This window comes from Apodemus sylvaticus, chromosome 11, assembly GCF_947179515.1.
Source record: "Apodemus sylvaticus chromosome 11, mApoSyl1.1, whole genome shotgun sequence".
In the NCBI taxonomy this organism is placed as follows: Eukaryota; Metazoa; Chordata; class Mammalia; order Rodentia; family Muridae; genus Apodemus; species Apodemus sylvaticus.
In genome coordinates this window covers 24,811,345-24,834,991 of record NC_067482.1, presented here as the reverse complement: position 1 = coordinate 24,834,991, position 23,647 = coordinate 24,811,345, and positions in this window count along the sequence as shown.

The window sequence follows — 23,647 nt, the reverse complement described above, 5'->3', positions numbered from 1 at the left end:
TTTGGCATGTAAACAAAGAATATAGAAAATTTTAAAAAAAGAAAATAAATAAATGATTATGCTTAGTACCATCAAATGGAAAAAAGCCAAACTATTTAGATATTATTTTTACAAAAAAACAATTAATATCTATAGTTTAGCTTATACAAAAAGAAGGGAATTGAGTGAGGATTTTGGCTGAGTAAGTGTCCAAAATAAATAAAAAATAAATGTGTCTCTGACACTTTTCCAGTGAGAAAGCTGTAGGATTCTGCTTCACACCCTGAGAACCTGCTCTGAAATGATGGGAGCAAATAAAAGATAGAAAAATGTACTGTGTTCATTGTTAACCAGAGAATTAGGGTCAAAAGTGTGTGTGGGTACATGTACACATATGTATGTGTGCATGTATGTGAATGTGTATGTGTATGTGTATGGGTATGCATATGGGTATGGGTACATGTATGTGTGCATGTATGTGTGCATGTAAATGTAGATGTAGATGTGGATGCATATTATATACATGTATATGTATATATGTATGTGGGTATGTGTATGCATGTTTATATATATATGTGTATATATATATAATTTACGCATATATGTGTATATATCATGTACACATATATGTGTATATATGTGTGTGTATATATATATCAGTGTATGCATATATATCTGTATATACATGTGTGTAGGCATATATATGCATGTGTATATAAATATGTGAGAATGTACACATATGTTATATGTATATATGTGTTAATATGTGTGTGAGTATATATGTATTTGTGTGTATGTATGTATGTAGGTATGTGCATATATTTGTTTATAGTACATGCATGTGCATATATATGTATATGTATTATGTGGGCATGTATATGTGGGCATGTATGAGTTTGCATGCATATATGTGTGAGTATATGTATGTATTTGTATAGAAGATAGATAGATAGATAGATAGATAGATAGATAGATAGATAGATAAATAGATGTGGGGGAGGATGTGTGTGTGTGTGTGTGTGTGTGTGTGTGTGTGTGTGTGTGTGTGTGTGTGTATGTGTGGTGCATGTGTGTATATGTCCATGTGGGGGGGGAGATTAAAACATTATATTGCACAGTTGTTAAGGCTGCCAATTCCACATCATCAGAAAGTACTCATAATCTCAGGAACCAGGATATTTCTGAAGTAAAAGTCTGTAACTCACCTGAAAACACACAAAACTCAAACTAAATCAAGTAACCTCAGGTTACTTTTGCTGGTTTGTTTGATTGTTTCTCTTAAGATTTCTGGAACTTATTGGCTGAACAATGTCATAATTCTTCAGTGGGACAAACGTATTTACTTTATTAAGCTAGGAGTTTGCTATGAAGCATAAGCTGGCCTTGGAATTCAAACTGCCTCCCCTGACTTTGACACTTGAGTGATGGGATTACAGGTTATAGAAATACCTTTGTAGTGCTGTATAGAATGATACTTGATCAAATACTTTAATGATACACAAATTAACCCACACATATTCATCTACTATAATAAATATAAAAAACAATTTTATATATATCCAGGAAATACAGGACACAATGAGAAGACCAAACCTAAGGATTATAGGCATAGAGGAGAGTGAAGATTTACAACTTAAAGGGCCAGCAAATATCTTCAATAAAATTATGGAAGAAAACTTCCCTAACCTAAAGAGAGAGATGCCCATGAATATACAAGAAGCCTACAGAACTCCAAACAGACTGGACCAGAACAGAAATACTTCCCGTCACATAATAATCAAAACACCAAATGTTCTAAACAAAGAAAGAATACTAAAGGCAGTAAGAGAAAAAGGCCAAGTAACATATAATGGAAGACCTATCAGAATCACAGCAGACTTTTCACCTGAGACTATGAAGGCTAGAAGGTCCTGGGCAGATCTCATGCAGACTCTAAGAGAACACAAATGCCAACCAAAACTACTATATCCAGCAAAACTCTCAATCACCATAGATGGAGAAACTAAGATATTTCATGACAAAACCAAGTTTACCCAATATCTATCCACAAACCCGGCCCTAAAAAGGATAATAGGAGGACAACACCAATACAAGGAGGGAAACTTCACCCTGGAAAAAGCAAGATAGTAACCTTTCATCAAACCCAAAAGAAGTTAAGCATTCAAATTTAAAAAATAACGTCAAAAATGATAGGAAGTAACAATCACTATTCCTTAATATCTCTTAACATCAATGGACTTAATGCCCCAATAAAAAGACACAGACTAACTGAATGGATACGTAAACAGGACCCTACATTTTGCTGCTTACAGGAAACACACCTCAGGGTCAAAGACAAACACTACCTTAGAGTAAAAGGCTGGAAGACAATTTTACAAGCAAATGGTCTCAGGAAACAAGCTGGAGTAGCCATTTTAATATCAGATAAAATTGACTTTCAACCCAAAGTCATCAAAAGAGACCCTGAGGGACACTTCTTGCTGGTCAAAGGAAAAATACAAAAAGAAGAACTGACAATCCTGAACATCTATGCCCCAAATGTAAGGGCACCCTCTTTTGTAAAAGAAACTTTATTAAAACTAAAAGCACACATTGCACCTAACACAATAATTGTGGGTGACTTCAACACTGCACTTTCCTCAATGGACCGATCAGGAAAACAGAAACTAAACAGGGACACAATGAAACTAATTGAAGCTTTGGACCAATTAGATTTAACAGATATATATAGAACATTCTATCCTAAAACAAAAGAATATACCTTTTTCTCAGCACCTCATGGTACCTTCTCCAAAATCGACCATATAATTGGTCACAAGACAGACCTCAACAAATATAAGAAGATCGAACTAATCCCATGCCTCCTATCTGATCACTATGGAGTAAAAGTGGTCTTCAATAGCAACAGAAACAACAGAAAGCCCACATACACGTGGAAACTGAACAATACTCTACTCAATGATACCTTGGTCAAGGAAGAAATAAAGAAAGAAATTAAAGACTTTTTAGAACACAATGAAAATGAAAACACAACATACCCAAATCTATGGGACACAATGAAAGCAGTGCTAAGAAAAAAACTCATAGCCCTGAGTGCCTCCAAAAAGAAAATGGAGAGAGCATACATTACCAGCTTAATGACACACCTGAAAGCCCTGGAACAAAAAGAAGCTATTTCGCCCAGGAGGAGTAGAAGGCAGGAAATCATCAAACTCAGGGCCGAAATCAATCAAGTAGAAACAAAGAGAACCATACAAAAAATCAACAATACCAGGAGCTGGTTCTTTGAGAAAATCAACAAGATAGATAAACCCTTAGCCAGAATGACCAAAGGGCACAGAGAAAGTATCCAAATTAACAAACTTAGAAATGAAAAGGGAGATATAACAACGGAAACTGAGGAAATCCAAAAAATCATCAGATCCTACTACAAGAGCCTATACTCAACACAACTGGAGAATCTGGAGGAAATGGACAATTTCCTTGACAGATACCAAATACCAAAATTAAATCAGGACCAACTAGACCATCTAAACAGTCCCATAATGCCTAAAGAAATAGAAGGAGTCATAGAAAGTCTTCCAACCAAAAAAAGCACAGGACCAGATGGCTTCAGTGCAGAATTCTACCAGACCTTCAAAGAAGAGTTAACACCAATACTCTTCAAACTATTCCACAAAATAGAAACAGAAGGAACACTACCCAATTCCTTCTACGAAGCCACAATTACGCTGATACCAAAGCCACACAAAGATCCAACAAAGAAAGAGAACTTCAGACCAATTTCCCTTATGAACATCGATGCAAAAATACTCAATAAAATTCTTGCCAACCGAATCCAAGAACACATCAAAACGATCATCCACCATGATCAAGTAGGCTTTATCCCAGGAATGCAGGGTTGGTTCAATATACGGAAATCCATCAATACAATCCACTACATAAACAAACTCAAAGAACAAAACCACATGGTCATTTCATTGGATGCTGAAAAAGCATTTGACAAAATTCAGCATCCCTTCATGCTTAAAGTCTTGGAGAGAACAGGAATTCAAGGCCCATACCTAAACATAGTAAAAGCAATATACAGCAAACCGGTAGCCAGCATCAAACTAAATGGAGAGAAACTTGAAGCAATCCCACTGAAATCAGGGACCAGACAAGGCTGCCCCCTTTCTCCTTATCTTTTCAATATTGTACTTGAGGTACTAGCTCGGGCAATTCGACAACATAAGGAGGTCAAAGGGATACAAATTGGAAAGGAAGAAGTCAAACTATCATTATTTGCAGACGACATGATCGTCTACCTAAGTGACCCAAAGAACTCCACTAGAGAGCTCCTACAGCTGATAAACAACTTCAGCAAAGTGGCAGGTTATAAAGTCAACTCAAGCAAATCAGTGGCCTTCCTATACTCAAAGGATAAGCAGGCTGAGAAAGAAATTAGGGAAATGACCCCCTTCACAATAGCCACAAACAGTATAAAGTATCTTGGGGTGACTCTTACCAAACATGTGAAAGATCTGTATGACAAGAACTTCAAGACTCTGAAGAAGGAAATGGAAGAAGACCTCAAAAAATGGGAAAACCTCCCATGCTCATGGATCGGCAGAATCAATATAGTTAAAATGGCCATTTTGCCTAAAGCACTATACAGATTCAATGCAATACCCATCAAAATCCCAACTCAATTCTTCACAGAGCTAGAAAGAGCAATTATCAAATTCATCTGGAACAACAAAAAACCCAGGATAGCTAAAACTATTCTCAGCAACAAAAGGAAATCTGGGGGAATCAGTATCCCTGACCTCAAGCAATACTACAGAGCAATAGTGTTAAAAACTGCATGGTATTGGTACAGTGACAGGCAGGAGGATCAATGGAACAGGATTGAAGATCCAGAAATGAACCCACACACCTATGGCCACTTGATCCTCGACAAAGAGGCTGAAAACATCCAATGGAAAAAAGATAGCCTTTTCAACAAATGGTGCTGGTTCAACTGGAGGTCAGCATGCAGAAGAATGCGAATTGATCCATCCTTGTCTCCTTGTACTAAGCTCAAATCCAAATGGATCAAGGACCTCCACATAAAGCCAGACACTCTGAAGCTAATAGAAAAAAAACTGGGGAAGACCCTTGAGGACATCGGTACAGGGAGAAAGTTTCTGAACAGAACACCAATAGCGTATGCTCTAAGAGCAAGAATTGACAAATGGGACCTCATAAAATTACAAAGTTTCTGTAAGGCAAAGGACACCATCAAGAGGACAAATCGGCAACCAACAAATTGGGAAAAGATCTTCACCAATCCTACATCAGATAGAGGGCTAATATCCAATATATATAAAGAACTCAAGAAGTTAGACTCCAGAAAACCAAACAACCCTATTAAAAAATGGGGTACAGAGTTAAACAAAGAATTCTCACCTGAAGAACTTCGGATGGCGGAGAAGCATCTTAAAAAATGCTCAACTTCATTAGTCATTAGGGAAATGCAAATCAAAACAACCCTAAGATTTCATCTTACACCAGTCAGAATGGCTAAGATTAAAAATTCAGGAGACAGCAGGTGTTGGAGAGGGTGTGGAGAAAGAGGAACACTCCTCCACTGCTGGTGGGGTTGCAAATTGGTACAACCACTCTGGAAATCAGTCTGGCGGTTCCTCCGAAAACTGGGCACCTTACTTCCAGAAGATCCTGCTATACCACTCCTGGGCATATACCCAGAAGACTCCCCACCATGTAATAAGGATACATGTTCTACTATGTTCATAGCAGCCCTATTTGTAATTGCCAGATGCTGGAAAGAACCCAGGTATCCCTCAACAGAAGAGTGGATGCAAAAAATGTGGTATATCTACACAATGGAGTACTATTCAGCCATTAGAAACAATGAATTCATGAAATTCTTAGGCAAATGGATGGAGCTAGAGAATATCATACTAAGTGAGGTAACCCAGACTCAAAAGGTGAATCATGGTATGCACTCACTAATAAGTGGATATTAACCTAGAAAACTGGAATACCCAAAACATAATCCACACATCAAATGAGGTACAAGAAGAAAGGAGGAGTGGCCCCTGGTTCTGGAAAGACTCAGTGAAACAGTATTCAGCAAAACCAGAACGGGGAAGTGGGAAGGGGTGGGTGGGAGGACAGGGGAAGAGAAGGGGGCTTGCGGGACTTTCGGGGAGTGGGGGGGCTAGAAAAGGGGAAATCATTTGAAATGTAAATAAATTATATCGAATAATAAAAAAAATTAATTAAAAAAAAAGTTTTATAAATATAGTTTCTGAAAGCCATTCTTTTTCCATTCTTTAATACGTTTTTAAATTGAAAATTGATTTTTATACAATATATTCTTATTATATTTTCCCTCCCCCAGCTCCTACTCTTAGGTCCTCCCTACTTCCTCATTTATTTAAAAAATATAAGAATTTTGAGATAGCAAAAATTCTATCATTTCAATTTCCTTTGATTAAAATACCCAATCCCTCTCAGCTTATTTATTTTTAGGAAACAAGCTAACATATCATTCAAATAATTTCCTTGCCTAGATAGCATGAGATTTAAATTTTTAGTTCTAAATTTTTAAAAGTTAGAAGATTTGTAAAGTGTGTGTGTATGATGTATAAGGAATAAAACAGTTAGGTGGACTTCCTGGTACTTTCATCAATATTCCAATGAAAGCTGTCTTGGGTTCTTATCCACTGAAACTTTTCTTTCTTCTTTTGGAGATTCTAATTGAGAAAGACGTGATTTTACATTACTTTACCCAACAAACCTGAATAGTAAATGAAAACTTACATTTTTCAAAATCTGATTCAATAAGAGTTCTTAAATGTTTCAATCTCCCTTATAGCCCACTGATCAAAGGCAGAGGAGGAAAATTGCTAATAGGATGAGGAAGGCATAGAGTTTTTGGGGTGATTCCTATCTGTACTAACAGCAGTACAGTCCAATAGCAAAACGGCAAACATGAATCAACATTAGTCCAATACAGAAGAAATCTCTAGACTCCGCAGATCTTCACAAGTCTGCTAAGAAGTGGCAAGAAGCAACCAGAATACCACCAGAAGCACTTTTAAGCATTTCTCCCTATGAAGTCACAACATACAAATATCAGAGAAAGCAAGGCCAACCAATGCAACATCATCATCAGGAAAGACCAGTGTCAGAAAAACCCAACAAAGCTAGCAAGAAAAACAAATTCTGGAGTGTATAATCTGCTGTTGGGTTATACTTATACTCTTCCCAGACATAATATATCCTCCCTATCATGTGCTTCAGAAAAACATCATATGCCCTTTTACCAGCCAGCCAGCTTCCAGAAAAACATCAAGTGTCTTCTCTCCACAAAACATCCTCTCACATATCTGCTTTAGCAACGCATACTCTTACATTTCTGCTCTGCAAAGCATTCTCTTTTAAAACAGTTTTCAGGAAAAAAAATCACATGGCACAACTGAGTCCCCAACAAAATCAGAAATTTCCACTTTGATTAAATATGCAAACAACAATATTTTTGTAGAATCATTCTAATATTTTATTCATTTTTGTTGTTATCATTCTTAAACCAAAACTTTTATAAAAAAAAATCATGTGACAGTATTCTCTTGGATATTCTTTTTCTTATTTAGAATTGAAGATTATCGACCACTGACCATCGCTGGCCAGCTGCGCTGCAAGTGGCAGCGGATTTACAGCTCCTTTCACCACACTGAAGCCACATCAGAACTCTACCTCATACCAGTCAGTCAATTAAAAGAGACTCTCTGCCATCTTGGCTCTCAGACGTCAGAAAGAACCGACAGCCCGAGGTATTCAGACTTAGCCTGAGGCCAACATCACGGGGGTCTAAGCCCACAGCATTGGCCTGTGCTCAGGCCCTGGGCTATGGGAGGGGGGGCAATGGTGCACCAACCTGGCCAGGAGGTTCCTTGCCCAGCAGTCTGTCCCGGCACGTGAGCTGCCATTTTGGCTATGGGACCAGAGAGTTTAGGCAGGCAAAGCCGGCTAACAGTCATAGCCCGAGGCTAACATAGCAGGGGTCTAGGCCTGACAGGCATTGGATTGCACCCAGACCCTGGGCTGTCCTGTGGGCCATCTGTGTGCCAACCCAGCCAGGAGGTTGTTAACCAGGCAGACTCTCCCAGCACTTTTAGGGAATACGCCCACATGCTGCCATCTTGGCTACCAGACAGAACGAATTAACAGTCATAGCCTGAGGCTTTTGCCTAGACTCAGGGCCTGAGCAGCTAGGCTAGCCTTGTGTGCACCAAGGCTGCCCGGCAGAGTAATCAGCACTCGGAAAAGGTCCCCACAGCATACACCATCAGCACTCCCTGAAAGAGCAAATAGGCAACACCTGGTTCACAGACACAATCTGGGGCAAGGCACACTAGGGCTCCAAGGGCACCCAATAGGAGGGCAGCACATCAGCAATCTTTGATAGGGGAAACCCAGCCATCCAGTGTTGTGGAAACAGCTCTACAGCCTCACAGGAGGCTCAAACATCAGGCAGAGACAAGACCAACTAACTTCAGAGATAACAAGATGGCAAAGGGCAAACATAGGAATGCTATTAACAGAAATCTAGGCAATATGGCACCGTCTGAACCAAACTCTCAAACATCAGCAAGTCCTGGATATGCCAACACTCTAGAAAAACAAGATTTGGATTTAAAATCACTGGTCATGATGCTGCTAGAAGAACACAAAAAGGACATAAATGAATCTCTTAAAGAAATACAGAGGAACATGAATAAGCTAGAAACTTGTATAATGGAAACACAAAAATCACTTAAAGAAATTCAGGATAATAAGGCTCAAGAGATAGAAGCCAATAAAGAAGAAATGCAGAAAGGACTTAAAGAAATGCAGGAGAAATTGAGTCAAATGGCAGAAATCATGAAAGAGGAAACCCAAAAATCTCTTAAAGAATTAAAGGAAAAGACAAATAAACAAATGAAGGAACTGAGCAAAACCATTCTGGATCTAAAAATAGAAGTGGAAACAACTAAGAAATCACAAAGGGAGACAACTTTGGAGATAGAAAACCTTGGGAAGAAATCAGGGACCATAGATGCAAATATCAACAACAGAATACAAGAGATGGAAGAAAGAATCTCAGATGCCGAAGATACCATAGAAACCATTGACTCAACAGTCAAAGAAAATGCAAAATGAAAAAAAGCTTGTATCCCAGAACATCCAGGAAACCCAGGACACAATGAAAAGACCAAATCTAAGGATAATAGGTATAGATGAGAGTGACGATTTACAATTGAAAGGGCCAGCAAATATCTTCAACAAAATTATGGAAGAAAACTTCCCTAACTTAAAGAGAGAGAGATGCCCATGAATATACAAGAAGCCTACAGAAATCCAAACAAACTGGACCTGAGCAGAAATACCTCCTGTCACATAATAATCAAAACCCCAAATGTACTAAACAAAGAATATTAAAGGCAGTAAGAGAAAAAGGCCAAGTAACATATAAAGGAAGACCTATCAGAATCACACCAGACTTCTCACCAGAGACCATGTAAGCTAGAAGATCCTGGGCAGATCTCATGCAGACTCTAAGAGAACACAAATGTCAGCCAAGACTACTATACCCAGCAAAACTTTCAATAACCATAGATGGAGAAAGCAAGATATTCCATGACAAAACCAAATTTACACAGTATCTTTCCACAAACCCAGCTCTACAAAAAATAATAGGAGGAAAACTCCAATACAAAGAAGGAAACTATACCCTGGAAAAAGCAAAAGAGTAACCTTCTTTCATCAAACCCAAAAGAAGATAACCACTCAAATATAAAAATAACATCAAAAATGACAAGAAGTAATAATCACTATTCCTTAATATCTCTTACCATCAATGGACTCAATTCCTTCATAAAAAGACATAGACTAACAGACTGGATAAGGAAACAGGACCCTACATTTTGCTGTATACAGGAAACACACCTCAGTGTCAAAGACAAAAACTACCTTAGAGTAAAAGGTTGGAAGACAATTTTACAAGCCAAAGGTCTCAGGAAATGAGCCGGAGTAGCCATTCTAATATCAGATAAAATTGACTTTCAACCTAAAGTCATCAAAAGAGACATGGAAGGACACTTCTTGCTGGTCAAAGAAAAAATCCACGAAGAAGAACTTTCAATTCTGAACATCTATGTACCAAATGCAAGGGCACCTTAATTCATAAAACAAACTTTACTAAAGCTCAAATCACACATTGCACCTAACACAATATTTGTGGATGACTTCAACACACCACTATCCTCAATGGACCGATCAGGAAAACAGAAACTAAACAGGGACACAGTAAAACTAATCGAAGCTTTGGACCAATTGGATTTGACTGGTATTTATAGAACATTTCACCCTAAAGCAAAAGAATATACCTTTTTCTCAGCACCTCATGGTACCTTCTCCAAAATTGACCATATAATTGGTCACAAGACAGACTTCAACAAATATAAGAAGATCAAACTAATCCCATACCTCCTATCAGATCACTATGGAAAAAGAGTGGTCTTCAATAGCAAAAAAAAACAACAGAAAGCCAACATACACATGGAGGATGAACAATACTCTACTCACTGACACCTTGGCCAAAAAAGAAATAAAGAAAGAAATCAGAGACTTTTTAGAATTTAATGAAAATGAACGCACAACATACCCAAATCTTTGGGACACAATGAAGGCAGTGCTAAGAGGAAAACTCATAGCCCCGAGTGCCTCCAAAAAGAAAATGGAGAGGGCATACACTAGCAGCTTAACGACATACCTGAAAGCCCTGGAACAAAAAGAATCCAATTCACCCAGAAGGAGTAGAAGACAGGAAATCATCAAAATCAGGGTTAAAATCAATCAAGTGGAAACAAAGAGAACCATACAAAGAATCAACAAATTGAGGAGCTGGTTCTTTGAGAAAATCAACAAGATAGATAAACCCTTAGCCAGACTGACCAAAGGGCACAGAGAAAGTATCCAAATTAACAAAATTAGAAATAAAAAGGGGGATATAACAAGAGAAACTGAGGAAATTTAAAAAATCCTACTACAAAAGCTTATACTCAACACAACTGGAGAATCTGGAGGAAATGGACAATTTCCTAGACAGATACCAAATACCAAAATTAAATCAGAACCAAATAGATCATTTAACCAGTCCCAAACCCCCTAAAGAAATAGAAGGGGTCATAGAAAGTCTTCCAACCAAAAAAAGCACAGGACCAGATGGTTTCTGTGCAGAATTCTATCAGACCTTCAAAGAAGAACTAAGACCAATACTCTTCAAAACATTCCACAAAATAGAAAGAGAAGGAACACTACCCAATTCCTTCTATGAAGCCACAATAACACTGATACCAAAACCACACAAAGAGCCAACAAAGAAAGAGAACTTCAGACCAATTTCCCTTATGAACATCGAAGCAAAAATACTCAATTAAATTCTTGTCAATCGAATCCAAGAACACATAAAAACGATCATCCACCATGATCAAGTAGGCTTTATCCCAGGGATGCAGGATCGGTTCAATATACGGACATCGATCAATACAATCCACTACATAAACAAACTCAAAGAAAAAAAACACATGGTCATTTCATTGGATGCTGAAAAAGCATTTGACAAAATTCAGCATCCTTTCATGCTTAAAGTCTTGGAAAGAACAGGAATTCAAGGCCCATAACTAAACATAGTAAAAGAAATATACAGCAAACCAGTAGCCAGCATCAAACTAAATGGAGAGAAACTTGAAGCAATCCCACTAAAATCAGGGACTAGACAGGTCTTTCCCCTTTCTCCTTATCTTTTCTTTTTTTCTTTTTTTTCTCTATTGATATACTTTTTATTAACATTTCAAATGATTTCCTCTTTTCTGGGTCCCCACTCCCCACGAGTCCCATAAGCCCTCTTCATTTCCCCTGTTCCTCCATCTAAACCTTCCCACTTACCTGTTCTGGTATTCCCCTGTACTGTTGCACTGAGTCTTTTCAGAACCAGGGGCCACTCCTCCATTCTTTTTGGACCTCATTTAATATGTGGATTATGTCTTGGGTATTCAAAGTTTCTAGGCTAATATCGTCTTATGAGTGAGTGGATACCATGATTGATCTTTTGAGACTGGGTTACCTCACTTAGTATGATGTTCTTCAGCTCCATCCATTTGTCTAAGAATTTCATGAATTCATTGTTTCTAATAGCTTAATAGTACTCCATTGTGTAAATATACCACATTTTGGTATCCATTCCTCCATTGAGGGACACCTGGGTTCTTTCCAGCTTCTGGCTACTGCAAATAGGGCAACTATGAACATAGAGGAGCATGTGTCCTTATTGCATGCTGAAGAATCCTCTGGGTATATGCCCAGGAGTGGTATAGCAGGGTCCTCAGGAAGTGTCATGCCCAGTTTTCTGCAGAATGACCAGACTGTTTTCCAAAGTGGTTGCACCATCTTGCAATCCCACCAGCAGTGGAGGAGTGTTCCTCTTTCTCCACATCCTTCCCAACACCTGCTGTATCCTGAGTTTTTGACCTTAGCCATTCTGACTGGTGTGAGGGGAAATCTCAGGTTTGTTTTGATTTGCATTTCCCTAATAATTAATGATGTTGAAAATTTCATAAGGTGTTTCTCAGCCCTCTGAAGTTCGCCATGCAAAAATTCTTTGTTTAGCTCCGTACCCCACTTTTAAATGGGGTTATTTGGTTCTCTGGGTTTTACCTTTTTGAGTTCTTTGTATATATTAGATATTAGCCCTCTGTCAGATTTAGTGTTGGTGAAGATTCTTTCCCAATCTGTTGGTTGATATTTTGTCCTTTTGACAGTGTCCTTTGCCTTACAGAAACTTTGTAGTTTTATGAGGTCCCATTTGTCAATTCTTGATCTTAGGGCATAAGCTACTGGTGTTCTATTCAAGAACTTTTCCCCTGTGACCATGTCCTCAAGGGTCCTCCCCAGTTTCTTTTCTATTAGTTTCAGTGTGTCAGGTTTTATGTGGAGGTCCTTGATCAATTTGGACTTGAGCTTAGTACAAGGAGATAAGAATGGATCAATTCGCATTCTTCTGCATGCTGACCTTCAATTGAAACAGAACCATTTGTTGAAAAGACTATCTTTTTTCCACTGGATGCTTTCAGCTCCTTTGTTGAAGATCAAGTGACCATAGGTATGTTGGTTCATTTCTGGGTCTTCAATCCTATTCCATTGAGCCTCTTGCCTGACATTGTACCAATACCTTGCAGTTTTTTTTATTACTGTTGCTCTTTAGTTTAAGATCTGGGATACTGAATCCCCCTGAAGTTCTTTTACAGTTGAGAATAGTTTTAGCTATCCTGGGTTTTTTTGTTATTCCACATGAATTTGAGAATTGCTCTTTTCAGCTCTATGAAGAACTGGGTTGGGATTTTTATGGGGATAGCATTGAGTCTGTAGATTGCCTCTGGCATGATGGCTATTTTAACTATATTAATCCTACTAATCCACGAGCATGGAAGGTTTTTCTATTTTCTGAGATCTTCTTCGATTTCCTTCTTCAGAGATCTGAAGTTCTTGTCATATAGGTCTTTCACTTGTTTGGTTAGAGTCACCCCAAGATACTTTATGCTGTTTCTGGCTATTGTGAAGGGTGTCATTTCCCTAATTTCTTTCTCAGTCTGCTTATCCTTTGAGTATATAAAGGCTACTGATTTGCTTGTGTTGATTTTGTAGCCAGCCACTTTGCTGAAGTTGTTTATCAGCTGTAGGAGTTCTTTAGTAGAGGTTTTTGCGTCACGTAAGTATACTATCATATCATCTGCAAATAGTGATAATTTGACTTCTTCCTTTCCAATTTGTATCCCTTTGACCTCCTTATGTTGTCTAATTGCTCTAACTAGGACTTCAAGAACTATATTGAAAAGATTTGGAGAGAGGGGCAGCCTTGTCTAATCCGTGATTTTAGTGGGATTGCTTCAAGTTTCTCTCCATTTAGTTTGATGTTGGCTACTGGTTTGCTGTATATTGCTTTTACTATGGGCCTTGAATTCCTGTCCTTTCCAAGACTTTTAGCATGAAAGGATGCTGAATTTTGTCAAATGCTGTTTCAGCATCTAATGAAATGATCATGTGGTTTGTTTTTGTTTTTGTTTTTTTGAGTTTGTTTATGTAGTGGATAACATTTATGGATTTCCTTATATTGAAGCATCCCTGCATCCCTGGGATGAAGCCTACTTGATCATGGTGGATGATCATTTTTATGTGTTCCTGGATTCAGTTGGCAAGAATTTTATTGAGTATTTTTGCATTGATATTCATAAGGAAAATTGGCCTGAAATTCTCTTTTTTAGTTGGATCTTTGTGTGGTTTTGGTATCAACCTAATAGTGGCTTCGTAAAAGAAGTTGGGTAGTGTTCCTTCTGTTTCTCTTTGGTGGAATAGTTTGAAGAGTATGGTGTTAAGTCTTCTTTGAAGGTCTGATAGAATTCTGCACTGAAACCATCTGGTCATGTGGTTTTTTGTTCAGAAGACTATCTATGACCCCTTCTATTTCTTTAGGGGTTATGGGTCTGTTTAGATGGTCTATTTCATCCTGGTTTAATTTTGGTATTTGGTGTCTGTCTAGGAAATTGTCCATTTCCTCCAGATTCTCCAGTTGTGTTGAGTATAGGCTTTTATAGTAGGATCTGATGATTTTTTGAATTTCCTCGGTTTCTGTTGTAATATCTCCCTTTTCATTTCTAATCTGAAGAACTTCAGATGGCTGAGAAACATCTTAAAAAATGTTCAACATCATTAGTCTTTAGGGAAATGCAAATCAAAACAACCCTGAGATTTCACCTTAACACCAGTCAGAATGGCTAAGATTAAAAATTAAGGAAACAGTAGGTGTTGGTGAGGATGTGGAGAAAAAAGAACACTCCTCTACTGCTGGTGGGGTTGCAAACTGGTACAACCACTCTGAAATCAGTCTGGTGTTTCCTCAGAAAACTGGGCACGTCACTTTCAGAGGATCCTGCTATTCCACTCCTGGGCATATACCCAGAGGTTTCCCCAGCATGTAATAAGGATACGTGCTCCACTATGTTCATAGCAGCCCTATTTATAATAGCCAGAAGCTGGAAAGAACCCAGGTATCCCTCAACAGAAGAATGGATGCAAAAAAATGTGGTATATATACACAATGGAGTACTATTCAGCCATTAGAAACAATGAATTCATGAAATTCTTAGACAAATGGATGGAGTTGGAGGTAATCCAGTCTCAAAAGATCAATCATGGCATGCACTCACTAATAAGTGGATATTAGCCTAGAAAACTGGAATACCCAAAACATAATCCACACATCAAATGAGGTACAAGAAGAACAGAGGAGTGGCCCCTGGTTATGGAAAGACTCAGTGTAGCAGTATAGGGCAAAACCAGAACAGGGAAGTGGGAAGGGGTGGATGTGAGAACAGGGGGAGGGAAGGAGGCTTATGTGACACTTGGGGAGTGGGGAGCCTGAAAAGGGGAAATCATTTGAAATGTAAGTAAAAATATATCAAATAAAAAATATAAATGTGAATACAACATTTTAAGGAAATAGAATGTTGCAGAGTAAAGTCAACCACATACGAATTAGAAATACTTAATCACAACTAGAACAAATCATGTATTGTGTGAAATTATCTTGTTTTTCCTAAACAACATGTTTAAACACATGGTGTTTTCAGGTTATGTTAGCAGTAAAAGGAACAGGAATGAAAAAAAATGAATTGAAGATTATCATGCAAAATTATATGTAGCTATAATAATGGTAAGCATAAAAGTATTCCTAAGTTGATTGAAATTGGAATTACAAACATTTTCTGATAAATTTGAAGATTTAAATGGAAAATATTTCTTTGTGCTCAGAAGTGAAAGTGTTTTTGGGAGATGACTCTCTCCTGGTGAGCTGTGCAGCACAGAAGGTTGTGGAGTCTTCCGGCTCCCTGGTGCCAATAGCGGCAGGAAGACTTCAGTCCCAGCTGCTCCACTTATGCCTTGTGTGCTCCTAGCAGGTCCTCTCCAGAGAGAAGTTGGAAATCTCACCTCTGCACTCAAAAGTGAAAGTGCTGTTGGGAGATCCCTCTCTCCTGGTTGGCTGTGCACAGAAAGCTGTGGAGTCTCCTGGCTCCCTGGTGCAAATTGTGGAGGGGAGACTCCACTGATCTTCTCAAACAACAATTTATTTATTCTTTAGTGTTTGAAGAAGGCCTCTACTTGATTTCTAATTTGGCCTGACTATGCTTTCAAAACCCATACAAGACAACTTTGCTATTGGACTGTATGAGTTAAAATGATTAGGAAACTTTCTGACGGGAGGTAAAAATGGAGTTTAAACATTATCTCTCATTCAATGGAATTTACAGGTTAAACAGCTCATTGCTGAGTTCCAGATGCATAGCTCAATCTGTTGTATGGTATAGAAATCAAAAGTACTTCACAGACTTTCTTGAAGAGTCTGTGCAATTGACATGACAGGGAAGGACATGAGCATAGTGTTAGGATATGGAAGCTACTGGATCCTTGCACACAGTTCCATCACTATCAAAGAGACACACAGCCCCAGATCCTGCAGCAGAAGTGGTTTGTTCTGCATGACAAGGCTTCTCAGATGCAGGAGTAACCGAGCGCAGTGCAGTGTTTGCCATGTGGCACTATTTCTGCTTAGCACAGCAATACACATAATTAGAACTCTCTATTGTCATGACACAAAATGCTAGAAAAATGAGAATAACAAGTGTGGATCAAAGTCACCAAGACAGTACTGGTCAGTTAGAACAACTCTCACAGGAATCATGCACAGTGCTATGGCTGTGGCTAATTCTGCAGCTAGGATGCCTGCATCAAGTCCTGGACCTGTATTAGTTTGGGTTCTCTAGAGTCACACAACGTATTGATAGTCTTTATATAGTTAGGGAATTTGTTGATGACTTACAGTCTATAGTCCAACTCTCCAACAATGATCAGCAGCAGCTGTGGATGGAAGTCCAAGGATCTAGCAGTTTCTCAGTCCCACGAGGCAAGCAGGCAAGGAAGAGTGAGTAAATCTTCCTTCTTCCAATGTCTAATATATCTCCAGCAGAGGGTGTAGTCCAGATTAAAAGCTGTAGGTCTCCAACAGAGGGTGTGGCCCAGATTGCAGGCATGTGGGTCTCCAGCAGAGAGTGTGGCCAAGATTAAAAGCGTGTGCCTCCATGCCTTTAATCCCAGATGATCTTGAACTCGGAGATCTCCTTGTCTTAATCTTCTGAAATTCATTGCCACTATGCTTCAAAATCTCTATGCCAAGATCCAGGTCAGAAACTTATATCTCTCAGCCTCCAGATTAGGATCATAGGTGAGCCTTCCAATTCTAGATTGTAGTTCATTCCAGATATAGTCAAGTTGACATCCAGGAATAGCCACTACAATCCACCCCTTAGTAAATCTTTGTCATGTGATATCTTCTTTATAACTTGTCACTTGGTCTATTAATTATAAGGATGGAAATTTACTATTAGAGCAAAAGAGCTCACCACTTAAACTGATGCTTGGTAACATAGGAAATTCAAATTGAAAATCATCTTTATGACAAACCATTTTATAAAATGTGATCATATATCCCACACTAAAACCTTGAAGGCAAATAGCCTTCTAGCATATAGAGAAACATAGATATATAAAATTTAATTAAGTTGTATTTAGCTTTATAAATCATTAGAATCACAAAATGAAATCAAAATGATATTCATATTACTTGTCTATTTGATGAACAAAAATCATGATTTATTCTGAAGAAAGAATAATAAATCAACCTAAATTTTCTTCATAATCTCTAGGTAATATAACTCTAGTATTTGAAAATGAAAAAAAAAACACCTTAGATTAAAACATCAATAAAAGTGTCTTCAGAGGAATCAAATGAAATATTAAATCCAAAAGAAGTTTGTTTATTCTGACAGTCTCAGAGAAAAATATCAATGTCTCTTGTCTGAGCAATAACCTGTAAAAACCAAGATGTCAGATACAAATGACTGGAGGTGACTTTGTCTGCTGTGCTGTTCCTGCAAACATACTGATGGCAACTAGACAGTACATTTTTGGAATGTGATATAGGATTCATCATACTAATTTTTCCTCCTACTTCTTTTTAAAGTTAATTTGTATATCTCTATGCATATTTCTTTGGGAATTAAGACTGGGGTCTTGTGCATTTTAAAATAGTATTCTACAAGGATTTTAAATCCCTAGCCCCAGTTACCCTTCATAAGCTTAAAAATAAAGAAGACAGACTCCTAGTGTGTATGAGCACTGACATACTACCAATAGTATTTGGACACTAGAGTTTTTAAATATTAATTTTGAAGTACCCTAAATAACTGAAGGTGGCTCTTTTTGAGCACACTTCTTATGTCACGGATGGACACCATTCCTTCAGCAACAAGACCAGGGTACAGTAAATGCCTGGGCACTGAATGCAGATTCTCCTTCTTTTGTGAAGAGTTTTAATTTTTATGACAAATTTAGTCAGACATATAATCAAGTCTCTTCCAGTGGATATGCAAATATTCAGACTTCAAATAGCATTCTAAATGGGAAAAGATCCATGTGTTATTATGAGCAGGTTGAAAGCTGGTCATAGAGAAGCATTCTGCATTATGCCTTTAGCCACTCAGAAGTAACAAGGACCATAGAGCAAATATGCTTTAGAATATTTCATGGAACTCCTCAAGATAGTTTCCTACAAGACACCTATAAGTACAAAACATGTGTATTTTGATCTCATAAAATTGAATCATGGTGGAATTTATTCCAATATTGTCATTAGTGAAGTTATCAATTACTACCTCAATACTTGGGAAATTGAGTACTGCATTAATAAAATGAGTTTGACTTCACAGAGTTTAATACATGTGCACAGATAGGTGTCATAAATGCATTATGTATCCTGAAGGGTGTCTTAGAGCATCTCATACCCCACCATGCTATACGTTTTACTGATAATTAATCTAAGGGAAAACAGACCTGCATCTTTAGTAGTGAAAAAATAGGTTCCAATAGATAGTTCAGATTCCATCCTCATGCACTGATAAAGTTTTATAATAAAACAAAACAAAAAGGTTTGGATATGATAACAGGACTTGTGGGGAGACTGGGATGTTTGACAAGAATAGACAAGGGTGAGTAGAGTAACCATAGGCACGTCATACATTTAGCGTCAATTTAGCAAAGAATAAGTAAAATAAAAGCTATAAACAGATAAATACTACTAACACCATTCGGAAACTACATTCAATTACTTACAAACTACAGACTGAGACAAAAGTGCAAGAAGTTCATAGCAGAGCGACCCTTCTCCTCCCAGAAGCTAATTGCCAAGAGTTCTCTAATGAGAGATAGAATTTCAAGTCAAATCTTCCTCTTCATGCTGGGATTTTGACCAGCAGTGCTTACAAAGTTCTCAGAAATACTGTCCTAACCTGCAGACTTCCTACGTGCAGCTGTCTAGCTGTGTCTAGGAACACTTTCCTCATAGTTATCAACCACCTTGGGCTATTACACTGCTTCTATCCTCCTTCAATGAGCCAGGAACACTGTCATGCTAGAGAACTGTTCTACAAGGGAGCCACATCCTCAAATTATATAATTACTTATCCCTGTGTGTATTTGTGGTATAATGTGTGAATGGTGCAATGCGTGGTGTAATAATTGCATGCTGTACAGCATGGTGGTTAGGTAAGTATACACATGCTGGTGCAAGCAGTCGCCACAGCCTATCTTTGGTTTTCTTCTTCTGCTGTTCTCTGCCTTCCTGATTGGAGAAAAAGTCTTTCACCAAACTAGAAGTTTCTTGCTGGGAATAATTCAGCTCTGCCTTCGCTGCTCCCAAATGCTTGAGTTACAAACACGGATAAACACATGTATGTAATGAATTTCAACCATGTTCACTACCCACTAGTCTCCACCATCCCTCTTTTTCTACTGCTGAAAATCTTTGTCTTCTGAACAACTAGTATTTTATTGTATTTTGTATTTGGGTGTCACCTACTGAATTGAAACAGACATACACGAGAATATGTGGGAAGTTATCTTCTCAATCAGGGACAAGTTCTCAGGAGCTAAAGAAAGTAACTTTATTTTCTAATGTTACTAAACACAGTAACACCTTCCTTAGCCACTGTCAATATTTCCTCAATAAGGAATGGGGCTTCATGGGCCCTCTCCCTTGCATGATGAAATTATGACAGACCAAATCTCTATCAGGTCTTACATGGGTAACCACATCTGCACTGAGTTCATGACTGGAGCAGCTATGTCATGTCTACTAGTCTATTTGCTCCACACCTCCCCATCTTCCAGTTTTTCATTCTTCTATGACCACTTTTAAAATATTTCCAGAATACTTGAGGGGATGATGTAGGCAATCATTTTAGGGCCAAATTGCTTAATGTTTTATGTGGATTGTAGGGATATGAAATTTCTAGAAGATACCAGGTACCAAAGTTAAAACAGGATCAGATTAAACCCTCTGAACAGTCCCATGACCACTAAAGAAATAGAAGCAGTCATTAATAGTTTCAAAACAAACTATTCCACAAAATATAAACAGAAGGAACACAACCCAATTCATTCTATGAAGCCACAATTACATTTATACCTAAACCACAGAAAGACCAAACAAAGAAAGATAACTTTAGACCAATTTCCCTTATGAAAAATAAGGAAATAAAGTATTTTTATGTAAAAATACTCAATAAAATTCTTGCCAACTGAATTCAAGAACACATCAAAACAATCATTCACCACAATCAAGTAGGCTTCATCCCATGGATACAGGGATGGTTCAACATGTGAAAACCCACCAATCTAATCTACTACATAAACAAACTCAAAGAAAAAACACATGATCATTTCATTAGATGCTGAAAAAACATTTGACAAAATACAGCATCCCTTCATATTACAAGTCTTGGAAAGATAAGGAATTCAAGGCCAACAAATAAATATAGTAAAAGCAATATAGAGCAAACCAATAGCCCACATCAAACTAAATGAAGAAAACCTTGAAGCAATCCCACTAAAATCAGGACTAGGCAATATTTCTCACTCTTTCCCTATATATTCAATAAAGTACTTGAAGTTCTAGCTAGAGCAATTAGACAACAAAAGGAGGTAAAGGGGATACAAATTGGAAAAGAAGAAGGCAAATATCACTATTTGCAGATGATATGATTGTTTATTTAAGTGATCCCAAAACTGCCTCAGAGAACTCTTAAAGTTGATAAACAACTTCAGCAAAGTGGCTGGATATAAGATTAACTCAAACAAATCAATAGCCTTCCTCTACTCAAAGAATAAACAGACTGAGAAAGAAATTAAGGAAAAAACACCCTTCACAATAGTCACAAATAATATTACATATCTTGGTATGACTCTAACCAAGCAAGTGAAAGATCTGTATGACAAGAACTTCAAGTCTCTGAAGAAAGAAATTGAAGATGTCAGAAGATGAAAAGGTCTCCTATGCTCTTGGATTGGCAGGATTAATAGAGTAAAAATGGCCATCTTGGCAAAAGCAATGTACAGATTCAATACAATCTCAATCAAAATTCCAAATCAATTCTTCATACACTTAGAAAGAGGAATTTGCAAATTCATTTGGAATTACAAAAAAAAAAAAAACAAAACAAAACAAAAAAACAGGATAGCGAAAACTATTCTCAAATATAAAAGAACTTCTGGTAGAATCGCCATCCCTGACCAAGCTGTATTACAGAGTATTAGTGATAAAAGCTGTATGGTATTGGTACAGAGACAGGGAGGAAGATCAGTGGAATAGAACTGAAGACACAGAAATGAACCCACACACCTATGGTCACTTGATACTTGACAAAGGATCCAAAACCATACAGTAGAAAAAAGGTAGCATTTTTAACAAATTGTGCTGATTCAGCTGGTGGTCAGCATGTAGAAAAAATGCAAATCAATCCATTCTTATCCCCTTGTACAAAGCTCAAGTCCAAGTGGATCAAGGACCCCCACATAAAACCAGATACACTGAAACTTATAGAGGAAAAAGTGGGGAAGAGCCTCAAACACATGGGCATAGGGGAAATTTTCCTGAACAGAACACCAGTACCTTATGCTCTAAGATTAAGAATCAACAAATGGGACCTCATGAAATTGCAAAGGTTCTGTAAGGCAAAGGACACTGTAAATACGACAAAACAGCAATCCACAGATTGCGAAAAGATCTTTACCAACCCTATATCTGATAGAGGGCTAATGTCCAATATATACAAAGATCTCAAGAAGCTAGACTCCAGAGAATCAAATAACCCTATTAAAAATGTGGTACAGAGCTAACAAAGAATTTTCAACTGAGGAATAACAAATGGCTGAGAAGCACCTAAAGAAATGTTCAACACCCTTAGTCATCAGAGAATGCAAATCAAATCAACCCTAAGATTCCATCTCACACCAGTCAGAATGGCTAAGATCAAAAACTCAAGTGAAAACAGATGCTGGAGAGGATGTGCAGAAAGAGGAACACTCCTCCATTGTTGGTATGATAGCAAGCTGGTACAAACACAATGCAAATCAGTTTGTCAGTTCCTCAGAAAATTGGACATAGCTATACCACTCCTGAGCATATACCCAAAAGACTCTCCTATATTTAAGAGGGACACATGCTCCACTATACTCATAGCAGCCTTATTTATAATAGCCAGAAGCTGGAAACAACCCAGATATCCCAAAATAGAAAAATTAATCCAGAAAATGTGCTACATTTACACAATGGAGTACTACACTCAGTTATTAAAAACAATGAATTCATGAAATTCTTAGGCAAATAGATGGAACTAGAAAATATCATCCTTAGTGAGGAAACCCAATCACAAAAGAATACACATGACATGCATTCACTAATAATTGGATATTAGCCTAAAAGCTCTGACAACCTAAGATACAATTTACAGACCAACTCAAAAGAAGGAAGACCAAGGTGTGTCTGCTTCGTTCCTTCTTAGACAGGGGAACAAAATACTCACAGGAGCAGCATCACAGTTTAGATCGGAGACTGAAGGGAAGACCAACCAGAGACTGTCCCACCTGGGGATCCATCTCATATACAGTCACCAAACCCTAGCCCTATTATGGATGACAAGAAAGGTTTGCTGAAAGGAGCCTGATATAACTGTCTCCTGAGAGGCCCTGTCAGAGCCTTCCAAAAACAGGGGCATATTCTGTCAGCCAACCATTGGACTGAGCATGTGATCCCCAATGGAGGAGTTAGAGAAAGGATTGAAGGTGCTGAAGAGGTTTGCAACCCCATAGGAAGAACAACAGTATCAACTAGACCCCTCAGAGTTCCAGGGACTAAGCCATAAACCAAGGTGTACACATGGCTCCAGCTGCATTTGTAGCAGAGGATGGTCTTGTTAGGCATCAATGGAAGAAGAGGTCCTTGGTCCTATGAGGGCTCAATGAATGCCCCAGTGTGTGGGAATAAAGGGCAGGGAGGCAGAAATGAGTGGGTGGGTGGTGGAACACCCTCAAAGAAGCAAGGGAAGTGGGGGTGGGATAAGGGGTCTCCAGGAGAGGGGAATCAGGAAAGGGGAGAACAGTTGAAATGTAAATAAAAAAATGTCATCATCTG